Here is a 14,871-nt window from a genome sequence, read left to right as displayed (position 1 = left end):
TGGTTGTAGCTGGTGCCACCTCACTGCCTCAGCCCCTGGGCCCATGGCAGCCTCCACAAGCACACAGCCCACAGTGCTGCTCTTTGTGCACACATTCCAAGGTTATGTAGCTCAGGTAATGCTGTTCAAAGAGCTTCCATTTCCAGATTACACATCAGCAGATGCAGGATGTGCCTCTATTATCCGTAATGGGAACACGCATGCTTGCCTGCTGCACTGAACATTCACCTCTTTCCATTATTTGCCAAATTACAAGAACATAGCTCATCACTAAGCTTAATGACTGAAAGGGACAATTTCTGCTGCTTTTCATGTAGTATATTTCTCAGCATCATGATGCCTAACTTCTACACAGATCTGAGTGGTGACCTCTCCTACTTCACAGATGTTGCATTGCATATTCATTTCTGATCCCAGAGGGACTCTACATGTAGAGTCATGAGCACAGTTTTATTTAGACCCCAAATTAAATTAACCTGTTTTGAAAACTTTACTGAAATTCACACCATTCTTCTTTGAAGACTTACATTTGAACTCCCCAGCCTTCAATTTCCTCTCATCTGTGCTGTTGCACATCCTCTCACTGTTGCAAATTTTACTTTGCAACAGTCCCAAGCAACACAGGATAAATGGTCTGCCCTTAGGCCAAGAAGAACAATTGGAAAAAAGATACATAATTATTTCTAGGTTTATTGTCAATAAGATAATTAAGCAGCATAACTGCCAAGCAATCCCATGAGTACATACTCAGCCAGAATTATCAGCAAGTATGAAGATTTTAAAATAAGGCTATTTATCTCAAAAGGTCTTTATATCAGGATCAACTCATCTCATGGCAAACACTGTATATACACTTTAGAAATTATAACTTTGGTATATTGCTGGCATCTAATAATAAACAGAAGTACTTCAGTAATATTGTAAGTGCATAAATGCCAGCATTTTTGAGAAAGTGGATTAAAAAAACCAAATAACCTTCTGTCTGAGTCAGCTCTCTCATTTTCAGAGGAAGTTTTCTTAACATTAGTTCTATGAGAAGTCAAATTCACTGCCTTCATAACACAGACAGGACAAAGATCCTCTTTTTATCTGCCTGAAGGCACAAGAACTTTCCTAGGGGCATAAATTACAGGACAGCTGGGTTCTTTCATCGATCATCTTTCATCTCAATACCATCAGTTGAAAAATTCACCATTAGCTTTTCATGCTCCAACTCTTCTTCAGTTCCCTTCTTTTCACAAGGCAAAGAGCATGACTTTTTTTAAACCTCATAATGGTTAAAGACTTTTTTCTGCTGCTATAATTGCAACCTCTTGCATATCTTCCAATCTGTTCTTTATCCATAATATGTTTTACATACTCACTTGCAAGATCAGCATTGCCTCTTCAATCTCAGACCTGCCAGTCTTTTCTAAGGCATTGTTTTATTTCATGCTGTGTTGGGGGGAAAATTCATTGCTCATTTTCCTATCTGCTCCTGTGCCTAGGGCTCTTCCCTCAGTGCTGACATCACTCTTTCTAGCACAGAGAGTTGTGCCCCAATTAAAAGGAATTAACACAGGTCCAGATTAATTAATTCAGGCTGGCAGTTTGTTCATCACCTTTATCAGAGCAACAGATGAGAGTGCAGAAATGCTCTGGTGCTGAGAACATCATCTGTTTTGTCCTTGCTATACACTCTGGCCTAGTGCTCAGAAACTATGGCAATGTGATAACATTTAATGTGGTTTTCAATCCTGTTGTCTTGCCTGGTCTGATTTGCCATAACACACACTATTGAGGTTTCTGCTGTTTCTCTTTTCTGCCTTCAGACCCTTATCCTACGCTCTTTGCAATTCACATTTTACGAAAATCCTGTCTTCAGTGTACACTAATTTACTCTTCTGCTTAGTTAATAAAAATGGCAACTGCTAGTTCTTGGTCTGTCCACAGCCAATTTGAATAGGTGCTCCCAAAACACTGCCAGGATCTAACTTCTTTCCATGGCTTAGGTAACTCAAGTGTTTTTCGGTACACACAGATCTGGTTCAATTTGTTTTTTTAGCTGGCATAATCAGCTAACTAAAACAACCTCCATAATTTGAAAAGGCTTGTAATATGATATTAATGCTATTTATTCACAGCAAGTAGCATCAGGCCCAAGGCACTGAAGGTTCCCCCATATGACTTCAGAGATAGGGAGGCAAAAAGGATTTTTACTGCAAAATTCAAATGTCACTATAAGCTTCCAGCTAGCCTCTAAATGTAGAATTTCTCTGCCTTAAAGCTCAAGTTTTACAGCTCTCCACAACTATTTTATTCTCTCCAGATACTGGCAAAACTTGTGTCCCTGTTTAGTAGATTTTCTAGAACAATTAAGGTCTTGTAATTAAACTCACTGGGCCATGATTCCCATGTCTCCTTTTTCTTCCTTGCAAGTATATTTGTCCTTTTGAAACCTCACCTGTCCTCTATGAGTTCTCCAAATTAACTGAAAATGGATCCAATTAACCAGTTCACTGAGCACACCATGTTAAATTCATCTGTCTGCTGATTTGAATATGCTCAGATTCTCCAGAAATTCTTTAACAAGCATTGTCCTGATCTGTGACTTTCTCTTTTTTTCCTGTCAGTTTTATCCAAGCTCCTGCTGTGTTCATTACTAAAGTGAACATTGAGGCAAAAATAACAGTAAAGCTCTGCAAGCCCCAGAAGCTTCTCCCAAAGGACAAACCGGACATGCGCTTTCATCAGCCCTGAAATTAATACGTTCATTCTGCACTACCCTCCACAAACAGTAGATGAGGAATACACACAGCTGTTCTGTACAACCCATCAGCATGGGTTTAGTTGAATTACTAGTTTTTAAAGCCTGGTTTGCCACTATAGTGACCCTTCAATGAAATAGGAAGAACCTCATAAGGCTGCTACTGTGAGCTGACACATAGGCCTGTTCATTGTATTAAGTCCTCAGACAGCTTCTTGGAGCTATTAATGTGATTAATTCTGGACCAGTGCTTAAATATAGCTGAGATATGTATCTTTTTCAGTTTCATTTTTATGTACTATTTCCCAGTTTATACCTTTTCTTAGTCCAAAGGACTGATGGACCGTGATTATGCTTAAATGTAAAAAAATACCATCAATTTACCAAAATGCTTCACTCTTGTGATCTTATCAGCATTTTCTCACTTAAGAATGTCTTACAAACTTATTTCAAAGATAAATATATCAGAATACAAGCACAGCCATAATCTCAGTAAAGCATTGTAGATCAAAAGAATAGCGCTATCCTGTCAAACAAGCAATCTCATCAAAATTCTGTCAAACCATTTTGATAAAGGAGGAAAAAAGTACATGAAGTATATCAAAGTATGAGTACATTTGTATTTCAAATGACAGCACATGTCCTGAGCAGTATAAGCAGGAGTACTGCAGTAAGCAATATGTCTGTTATGCTTACAAAAAACCTACTACTGCTTGCTAAAAGCTGGACATCATAGAAACCAAGAGCCCTGTGTCTGAAATCACTTCTCCTGTAACAGAAAAATTTTGCCAATAGCTTATGGAGAATTCAAATACATTTAAAGTCATGCAATCACAAATTAGTGCAAAACTGGTGGTTATTAATGAACAAGATACTGCTGCAGTAAATGGAAGAACAACTAAATGTCATAAGCAAAGCATTTTAGCCATACAACCCTTACTCTGAGAAGCTTCATCCTTGCAGACAAGTGAACAGGAATAGAAATGCTAACAAAAAAAAGTGGCTTGAGTAGTTTTAGAAATGTCTGGGAAACTATATAAATTGTAATTCTCTAACTTGTTTTCCTCTCAGAATATTTACATCGCACAATCGTCTTTTTCCTCTATTTTTGGTAGTCACAGCTACAGAGAAAGCAAAAGCTAAAGATTACTAAACTAACCAAAAGTAAACGCTCATATTTGAATTTAGAAACTAAGAAGACAATGTTTTCCCCATGTTGATCCTCTAGAGCACATGCTTCAGCACAAACTACTGGTTTTGTAGCTGTTCACCTCACAACACAATAGATGCAGCTACTCAGTTTGCATTTCAGTAGTACAATGTTGAGATTAATCTCCTTGGAGAAAATCCTAGCAATAGGAAACCCCTACCAACTGCAGCAGAGAAGAGTTTATTTCTTGTTGTACAGAAGCATCAACTTTCCTATAATGCCAGATTCCATTTTCATGCAACACATTTTTCCAGCTTTGTAATTTATTAACAACTAAGTACTCAAATTCCCATTTCTCCAACCAACAGCCAAGTTAGAGAACACAGTTACATTTCATTAATATGGCACAATGTTTAACAAAAAATATTTTCACATCAATATTTATTCTTACTCTGCATGGGTGTGCTTATATATTCTCTAGCACAGGATTATATTAAATTTGGAGGGACAGAGAGAGGAAGGATGTATGTAATGGTGTTCAGTGAAAAACAATAAATATCTAATAAATTAATCCCCTACTTTATATGCATATTTAGAAACAACTGTTTAAAACAGTAGTTAGATTGTCATTACTCTTAATGGCCTTTGCTTATGCTTATTATCTCTTGCATATTATCCCCCACAGTTTGTCATTATCAATACACCATTTTACTATATTAATAAGGGATGTGAAATTCCCCTTCCTCATAACACGGAGCTCTATTTTCCCCTTCATGTATTAGTTAACTAAACACTCTGTTAACCAGCTGCTAATCTCCTGTGACAGCGTGGCAGTCTCCCACGAGCTGGATAGGTGTGCATACAGTATGGCTAATTACACTACAGTGCTAATGTGATGGAGGGAAAGTAAACAGACTTCAGAGGCTGAGCACCCTCTGAAGCTGATGTGCTGCCATTCCTGGAGCCCTGCTGTACAGAACACCAAGTACACAGGGCATCAGGCAGACATCAGGTCACCTCTTTGGCCTTACATGAATTTATGATTGGGAAATTGTAATTGCTGAAGTCAGAGCTGCAGCAGTCACACACAAATTGCAGACAGCTACAGTGACTTGCATATTGTCAGAGATCATCTTTCTGAAGCTCTCTGGATAGCTTTCCTAGGTCAAGAGTTCCATTACAAAGGACAACTGTGCCAGCCTTAACTGGCACTGCCTCTGAATGAGCATGGATAAATGCTCTGGGGAAAAGAGCGAGTTGCTTATAATCTCCCATTATTCATGGGTGCTTTACCAGCTGGCAGCAATGGATTAACATGTATGCACTGCAAACCCAGATCTTTAGTATTCACTGAGGTGAAAACAAAGGAATCAGCCATGGATTTCTGACTCCGTGCATCTAAAAGTTAAATATATTTAATGGCAGCTGTGCTAACATACTGAGAGCAGCCACAGCTTCCCTCACTGCACTTGATCATGGGCAATCCTTCAGATACAATAACTGAGAGGTTTAATTGTTAAGAGCAATGGCTACCAAAGGGCTTGAGGTTGTGACTTGGTTTATCTGTATAACTGATAAAGGTTAAAGCACATGGGAGAACTGTAACAAGTAGATCTCTGTATTTTTATACTAAAAACTATTGTTAGAAATGACAGCCACCCTCTACCAACCCAGACACAGGCCCCAAAACACTGGAAGGAGAGCTACATTTCTTCTTAAACTCTGCTTTGGGCTCAGTAGAGGGGTAAAAATATCCATCACACTCATCTAAACATGCCATTACAGAAAAGCAATATTCAAATCCCCATGGGACAGATTCAGACTCAGCACAGTTCAGTCCCATGCAGGGTGGGAACTCTAATTACTGGGGGAAAAAAACTAACCAAAAAGGACACAGATTTGATAAGGCAGATCTTTTTTCACCACTTGACAGAAAAGCACTTAAAGCAAAGGAAGTAATCTTTACTTGGTACATAAATTAGCCTGTTTTCAAGAAATAAGTAAGTTTTATTCTTCAGTAAGCTTTATTCTTCAATTATGCTCTTTGACAAGGCCAATCTCCAAGGGACATTTAGACAAGGATCACTTGTAGAGAGACATCATACTGTAGGAGTAGTAAATTAATTAATATTTTCATTGCTAATGGACACAAGATAAGAATGGGAATTGTAACATACATGACCATATAGCAGTCTTGCAAAACAACCACAGAATGTTTTTAATTACTAGCTAATTAAGAATAGAGTCTAAAAAATTTAGAATAAAAGAAACTACTACTTTATGTTATTCACATATGAGAGCCTGACCACTAACCCACAGAAAATGGAACTATGCCAAAAATTGCAGTATAAACAAAGATAATGTCTGGCACTTACAAAATTATAAGACCCCAAAATAACAATCACATTAGTTTCAAACTCCTGAGACTTTTCAACCTGCACAATTTGGGATATTTGTCACGGTATGATAACACAGAAGGACTTAGAGGTTGAGTTTTTAAGTTTCCACTGTGAGAGATACTGTTGATGAAAGAAGTGTCAGCTCTCCCAGCCGTCACCATGAGTTTTTTGCATTGCCCTCATGGGACAAGACTCTGGCCTTGCAGTTAGTTAGAGCTCCTGTAAGCATGATCAAATTTGCATCCCCAGGGGCCATTTCACTGCCTTCTATTTTGACCCTTCTAAAGAGCTGACCAGGCATATGACTGTCAAGTGCCATTAACCCTGCTGAGCTTCATCAGCAGTCACACAACACTGTGAGCACTTACCCAGCATAACCCCAGGCACTACTCCTGCAGCTGGTCAGAGTTCTGCTACACTGACAGCAGAGTCCTGCTCCCCGTTCCTCAGCAGAATCCCTCTTTCCACAGGTAAAATGCAGACACTTGTGCTCAGCAGCCTTTATCCCTATCTCAGGCTCTCCAGAGGTACTTCAGCAAGGCCAAAGCTCCAGCTCTCTGAAGTCCATGGATCTGTTAAGGAGCACAATCTCACAGCCCCCAGGAGCCCCGACTTAGGCTCCAGCACTGGCAAAGTTCACTTCAATCCTTTTTCAAAGGCAGCCTTGTTTAAGCTGAAGGAAGGGAAACAAGAAACAACAAGGCGTTGGTTACCACTCACCAAGCAGTGCATGCACACCTGTTTTACCTAATGCTCAACCAGGCTCAGCTGATACAAACACCTGGAGGAGGCAGGTTGACTTGCCACTGAGCCCCTTTGCTAACAGCATTTCAACATAAATGCAATAAAACAAGCCAGCGAATGCACAAAATTCATAAAATGATAAATGGATCACATACTTTGTCCTCATTTACTATATATAGTCATCATCTATGGAAAAAATAAGCAGTGTTGAGTCTCAACTGTAAGTGCATGGAAGACTGAAGCACAACAGGGAGCACTGAGTAGCAGAGGGAATGAAAACATTTTCATTTTATCTCATGTCAAAGAATTTGTTAACAAAATAGAATATGAAGATCAGTATTCCACAGTTCATAAGAGTCCCCTTAGCAAAATCTTCATAAATAATAGCATTAACATAATTGCAGACTATTGACAAGAAGAAATTAAGGATTGATCTGGCATGGATAAGGAGTCCTTCTAATCTTCACAGTTTGTAATTCCATCAGCCCACACTCCCTAAAATATTAATTGGAACATATGATATAAAGGACAAAAGAACTTCTCCTCCCCTCTACTGTCCATGCAAAATAACTTCTTACATCATATTCTCTCTCTCTGTGGTTTTAAATTAATCTGGCAACGGGGCCCAGAGCTTCACAGCCTTCACTGATAAAAAGAAAAATAAAGGAAATGGACTTAAATTTGCCTTTGCTCAATTTCATCTCCTAGTATCAGCCTTTCCATATTTATGAGTTATCAAGAAGACAGAGCCAAGGCTCATTCCAGAAATGTATTGCAGGAGGATGGCAGGCAAAGGACATGTATTGAAAGAAAAAAGGGCCAAAGCACAGATGAGGCTGTGTAGTCTGCATCCTTGGAGACAACTGAACACCCTGGCCTTGAGTGGGGTGAAGGGGACTGGAGACCTTCCTCAGGTTCCTCCCAGTCTAAATTATCCTATGGTCTCATTACATCTTGTTGCATTTATGGACAGTCTGAAATAATTCTGTCTACATTCTTGTTCCTTACATTTGTTAAGTATCCTGTAGGCAGTGGCAGGGTCAGTGACAGGGAGAGAGATCTGCATAAATTTGCAAAATTCAGATGGGAGAACCCATCTGAATGGCCCATTCCTTTTGTCCACCAGCCTGGTTTCTAGCTTCCCTACAGACAGCTTTGCAGCAAGGCTGACTGTTCATCTTGGTAGTCCTCTGTGGCTGAAATGAGTCCTTGTCAGGAATGAATAAGACATGTTCAGTGTTCCCAACTCTCACAGCATATTTGAAGCCTGAGCCCCTAAGGCACTTGAAATTCTTAATGTCTATTCTTTTCTTCCACAGAGCATATATGTAAGTCCACAAAGCTCTAACTTGTTCCAGATATAAAATATCAGCTCAGACCCCTTAAGACACATCCAGCATACACTGATTTCATTTGGCGTCTTAGGACTTTGGTACGACTCATAAATACCTAGAGTTTTCAGTAGTGATATTTTCCATACATTTTGGGCTAGGAGACCCACCTAGCATAATATACACAGGTAGAAATGTGAAGGGGAACAGACAGAAGGGAAAGAAACCCAGGCAATAAGAACTATGCATAACTGCAGATAGACAGGGGAGGTATAACTCATATGCAAAATGTAACATTATAGCAACTTAATTTGGCTTTGAGTTTATAAGGCAATAAACAAGCCCTAAAAAACTCTTCTGAGAAGCATCACCACTCCCTTGGGCTGAGGTCCTGCCATTTATTTGCCACAGGACTTTATTGTCTCATAAAGCAAAAGCCTAGTGAAGCACAAGCAAAGTATTTCTTGCTCTGTAAAACGGTAATATCACACACAGTTATTTACTGCATGGTAGCCCCATTATTTTTTGTGTCCTCCCAGTATTAGATGTTGGCATTTGAGGAAAAGAGCATTATTGTCCCAATTAAAGAGAAACTGGCTCTTTTCCTTTACAAAAAATAATTGTCCATTAGGAGCATCTGACTGCTACACAATTTTAACATTCTGGCCTCCCCATTTAGGTTCTTCCTGAGCAGAGAATAGAGAAGACAACATTACCAGTTTTCAAACTTTGATATTATTAGAACACAAGGGCATTTAATACATACAATAGATTAACTCAACAGCATGATCAAGTTAAGGAGCTGAAGTGTTCTGTCTGGGTAGAGAAACCATTTATTAAGTCGAAATCACAGTCTCAGGCAAAGATACTAAGTTATGAAAATTACATAATCAGAACAAAATTTAATTGACTGACTATAAGGCAGGACATGCTCAGCACACAAGCTTGTATAAGGATTTGGGGTTTTTGCAAGAGCACCATTGGATTTGTATTTTTATTAGTGTATTAGTACTGGTGTATTAATAAAAAGAACCCATAACATGGGGTCCATCAGCACAGGCAGATAAGAGGGCTGTCTTTTAGCTTTAATAATTAAAATTTTCCTATGACAGGAACTATGATTTTAGTTCCATCTTCCTTTCATTCTGTGCTTGTGCACATGCACACCTTAGAGGGAGGGACAGATAACTATTCTGTCAACATGCAGCACAAGTTTTCATTTCAAGAAAATCTCAGATTTTGGAGGCTATACTATGGAAAGAAAAGACAGGAATCAATGTGAAATTAAAGCAGAAACACAGCAAATAAAGGACATCTGAAGAAGGAATGACTGAAAGAACACAGATGATAAAGTGCCAAAGGAACACCATCACTAGGGAAGCCTAGTGTTGTGTTCCAGGCAACAGGCCTTGCTGGAGCCGGGCTGGTTTCCCATATGTGCAGAATCCATGAACAACATTTCTGTTCCAAAATAGTTCAACTGAAGCAATCTGCTGGACCTCTGTTCCCATAACAACAGCAATTCACTTCTTTAAATTCTATGAGTTTGCCTCTGTGATGAGAAATATTCTATTGTTTCATTAAAATACTGGGTGAAGCACAGTAAGATACTAAAAAACATCTGATCAATTTACTGTATGTCAGAAATAGTCACTTACATTTTTCTTTGAGAAATAAAGAGTCTGTTTTGATCGATATCAGTGAATTGTCCTTGTTGCTATTATAAATTCACACAAACAAATCTATGTAACATGGACAATATAAGTTCATTCTTACTAATAGTCTAGCTAGAAGGTACTAACAAATAAAGGAAAGAGGGCAATGTTGCTATCTCCATGTCACAGACAGAAAGCCTCTCCTGAGAGAAGAGTTGCCAGTTCTCAGCTGTGAGGCCTGAGTTTTTATCTCCCCTGAAAATGTTGCATTTTTCTTGAGCCTTTCAGCTTCCATAGCCATCCTAAATACAGAATATTAATTTTGAAACTCCAGCTTAACATCTGGTCTTAGCTATACGTATTCTTCCCTTGCAGTATCCCTGTGCCAGTAGTCTCTTAATAATTTATCCCTTTAGTTCATATCCCATCAACAAAGCCTCTGGCATATTAACTGAGAAATTGTACACCTTTTTTTCAATAGGTACATAAATAACTCTTTCATGTGCAGCCATAGCAAAAAGTACATACCCTGCACTTTATGAGCACAGAACAACTGTAAAATAAAACAGAGAAAATTTTAGCCTCATTGATGTCCATGCCAAAACTTCTTACTGATTTCAATATGGCCAGGATTTCATTTAGGTTCTCAAATTTTCACAGGAGAATGCTTGCAGATGAAGGCTTCCAGGCTGTGCTCCCTAACTTACAGAGCCAGGTGTGTGGAGAGGACATGAAGGAGACATTCTTCTTTTTATTTTGAAAAACTGCTTGAAAGACTGCTTGAAATTCCTACACTTTCCTTTTGTCATCTTCTTTCAGAAAAAGGAGTGAATGACCTTCTGTCTATACAATGCCATTTACTTTCCTGGGCAGCCAATGCCAGCAAGTCTGAAGGAGAAACTTGTCTCAGGAAAGCACAGATTTTATGACTCTTCAGAAATGGGATTTTAGCTCTGCAAGTTTTGAGAAGAAATAGATCTGCATCTATATTTCTTTCGTTTTTCCCCAAAACCACTCCAAGTTATCAGATTAACCTTTGCTTGTGTCAGCAATATGCAGTTTAAGGAGTCAGGGTGTTCTGTGGTTTTGCACTTTATTATTCAGGACTTGAGAGGGAAGGAAAGAAAGGGAAAGAATTGAAAAAAAAAATTCTAGATTTTAACAAGACCTAAAAAATGTAAGTGAAAATAACTTTTATCTGCAAACATGGATTTTAAAATAACATTTCATTATAGTGAGTCAAAACATTTTGAGTAGATGTAGTGACAAGTAAATGGGGCCAGATCGGATTCCTCCCTCTCCTTTCCTTCCCCTTTTCCTCCCAGCTTATGAATGTGAACAAAGAATTAGGCAAAGACACCTTCCTGTATGAGGCTGAGGAGAGTATTAAGAAATTTGAATCTCAGGAGGAGAAAATGCAGAGTAACTTGCTCTTGGGGTGGTAAGTATGGAATGATTTACACAGAAGAGGATTAAGTTCTCACAGAAATACAACACTCAAAAGGACCTCCGGAGCTTCTGAGCCTCGTTTCCTGCTGTTGTATATCTTCTACCACTCAATTTATTAAGATCCATCACAAAGTGTTTTCTATTTTTGCTCCACCACACAGTAGGAAACTCGCTACTTGGAAGGTTTGAAATCATTGTCTCTTTCTTCTAGCACCAACAGGGTCTTTGAGGTTATACAGGGGCAGAGAGAAAACTGCTAATGCAATAATGAATTGTTACCACACCATCTCACAGCTTGCATTTTCTAGGCAAGCCCCTCTTTATAAAGTTGTACTCCACCCTCCACCCCTTTTAAGATCTGTTCATACAGTTGGATACGGGTGGCCAACTCCCCAAGAATGGGAAAATGTCACTGGTGCCTGAAATCTATTGCAAATCTCCAGCAAACCTCTTGCAGCTACCTCATGGGCTGAGTACACCAGAAATGTGTCCTGGCCTCCCTATTAAGATCAGACCGTCTCAGAAAACAAAAAAATGAGTGAGAAGGCAGAAAATCCAGCCCTGAATTTGAACTGCTCAACAGAGCAGCTGCATACGTAACAGACTCACAATACTAGATAATATCTTTTACATTTTGTGTTATGCAAGATTCAAGTGATGCCTCCCAAAGTCACTGCACTTTTACTAAGAGCTGGTCATAGAAATCTTCAGCAAAACAAATGCATTTACTGGTGTCCAGGCAGACAGATACTGAGCTAGATCATGTACAAAAAACCAAACCCAACATCACCGTTCTAACCAGCAAGGAAGAAGAAAAATCACTTGGAGTTTTGATACTGGTGCATAGATAAGTAGGACACACTACAAGAGCTAAGCAGATTTTCCTGACTAAAACCTCTTGCAAGATTCATTTGTGTAGCCATGGCAATAGAAGTATATAAGCAAGGCTAATGAGCAGAGGTTGCATCTTCTTTAGACAACTAATACAGTGGAAATTAATAAACTACCAGGCACCCCTTTTTTTGGGTCTGAAAACACAATTTACTAAGTAAATAAAAGCCATATAACTTTTATAAGTGGGAAAAAATATGTAAAGACAATCAGACCTACCCATCTTGGTAGTACCTCTTCAAAAGCGCAAGTAGCATCAGAAAGTAAATTCCAAACCAGCATCTGTTTGCTATGCAATCAACACAATCCTCTCTAAGGGTTTTCCTCAACAGATACATGATGACCATGGAATTCAAAAAGAAATATAGGGACCTGCCAGGCAGCCAAATTTATTTTGTTTCTGGTACAAGGGGAAAAAAGAATAGAAAACAAACATCCTTAGATTTGCACTAGATATAAGGAAGAAATTTTTACAATGATAGTGGTGAAACACTGGAACAAGTTGCACAGAGGAGTCATGGGTGACCCATCCTTGCAAGTTTTCAAGGGCCAGATGGCACTCTGAGCCACCTCATCTACTCTAAGATGTCCCTGCTCATTTCAGGGGGAGTTGGAATATGTGACTTTAAAGGTCCCTTCCAACCCAAAATATTTTAGGGTCCTATGAATTTCTCTCTTTTTTTAATCTCAACAGCAGTACGGAAAGGCTCTGGGCTTGGTTTCAATAGTACCTGACACTGCAGGAGACAAAGTACAAAATCTTTTGTCACACTATTGCATGAGCTCTGCAGCAGCAAGAGGGAGAAGGGATCTTGCAGGAGACAGTTCATATCTTAAAATTACCTGAACCACACTGTACTGCTTTCTATTCCTGGAAGGCTTTTCCTACCACTGGAAGACAAACTTTACCATCTCTAGCTAAGGATTCAACTTCAGGTGATAGATTATATTTCTGCCATATTTAAACATATACGTAAACTTTGTCTGTATATTTCTCCTTTGCTTACCTGAATGCTGTATTTCCTAACAAACTGCACTTTCTTAAAGAAAAGTACTACATATTAAATCCTAACTTCATAGCTCTATTCCAGGCACATTAAGGGAGATCAAGATTCCTGTGTTCTGGTACATTCCTCTCTATGTTCAGAACAATCGTTATCATTTGAACAATGTCAACAGACACACTTTTTTATCTTTCATTGTATTGAAATTTGGGACCTGATTGTGACACCTGAGATCTATTCAAACCTTTGCTATTATTTTAACCTGAACAAACAGCTACCTTAATAGCACTGGCATCAAAAGCATATTCACCCTATTATACTACACACAGATATAACACAAGCCCATCACTAACTGTCCTGTGAGAGAAGAAAACAAAGCAGAATAAAACATGGTGGAATTGATGGATGGATTTTGGACTAGAATGTGTATCAGTGACAAGAATTATGATTTTACTGCCGTATAAATATTGCAATATGCACTATCAATTAACAATTTCCAATATTTTCTCAGAAAGCTGATAAAAATTATTAAGCTTCAGGCTCATTTCAGCAATGTTCAAATGAAGGTGGAAACCTACAGCATGAATCAATCTACTGGCATAGTCACCTAGGATTTAGGAATATAACTCAAGTAATTTTTTTCTTATCTTACAGAGAGCACTGTAGAAGGTATTTCAATTTATTGTGGATAACAATCTATCAAAATAAACCTGCTCAGGACATACTCTGAATACAAATGAGGCAGCAAGAAAATATAAGGGAAACATGAATTTTTAATTAACCCTGTGATGGCTCACAGATTTTGAAGCTCTCAGCCTGAAAACAAAGATCTAAAGTTTTTACTCAATTTATGTGCTTCTATAACATAAAATGTAAAATCCATTAAAACACACTGTAGGCTATTTGTGGATTAGGAAAGCACAGAGATGAAACTCTACTGGTACTGTGTAGAGCAACAAATTCCTGGATCAATAACACCAGTTTGAACCAGGTATCGCATCCTAGCCCTTCAAGTCACCAATCAAGGTACAACGCCAGCTGCCCCTCTACCACATCAGGTTTAAATATCCCACTCTGAACCTAATATCCTGCCATTAAGTAGCTTGGTTTGTGGCCACAGGCTACTTATTGTTTTATTTTCAGATCCACAATTCATCTGCTAAAGTGAGACCACCAGCTCTCATAACCTATAGTGGCAGAGACAGCCTTTCCATCTTGCAGTCATCAGTTTTCACATGCAAAAGGCTGAAGCCTATGATCAGAGGTCAAGGAAATCAAGAATTTCTCAGTGTCTGTGCTCTGATAAAAGCTTTCCATGAGTCACCCAAATGGATTTGTAAAAGCAGCACAGCAAGACAGGGGCTGAAGGTGCAAGGCAGAAAAAAGTCTGCCAGAAAGCTCAGAGTAACTCACTGCAGAGGGGTACCCTACAGAGCCTTAGAACTACAGATACAGCCATCACGAATACACTGAACAATTCATGAATACACTGCCTTTGTTCT

The 14,871-nt window shown here is 38.8% G+C and overlaps 1 long non-coding RNA gene across 1 annotated transcript in view; it reads right to left on the bottom strand.

Moving 5' to 3' along the window:
• The window catches only part of LOC135297322 (uncharacterized), a 476,053-nt gene that overhangs the window by 379,415 nt on the left and 81,767 nt on the right, over positions 1-14,871 (bottom strand). The window contains exon 4 of the long non-coding RNA XR_010359348.1: positions 6,664-6,968. This is a non-coding gene — a long non-coding RNA (uncharacterized LOC135297322). The remainder of the gene's footprint in view (positions 1-6,663; positions 6,969-14,871) is intronic.

Source organism: Passer domesticus, chromosome 3, assembly GCF_036417665.1.
Source record: "Passer domesticus isolate bPasDom1 chromosome 3, bPasDom1.hap1, whole genome shotgun sequence".
NCBI classification, from domain to species: Eukaryota; Metazoa; Chordata; class Aves; order Passeriformes; family Passeridae; genus Passer; species Passer domesticus.
Note: the sequence above shows the minus strand (reverse complement) of the source record. Positions and strands in the feature narration are given on the sequence as shown.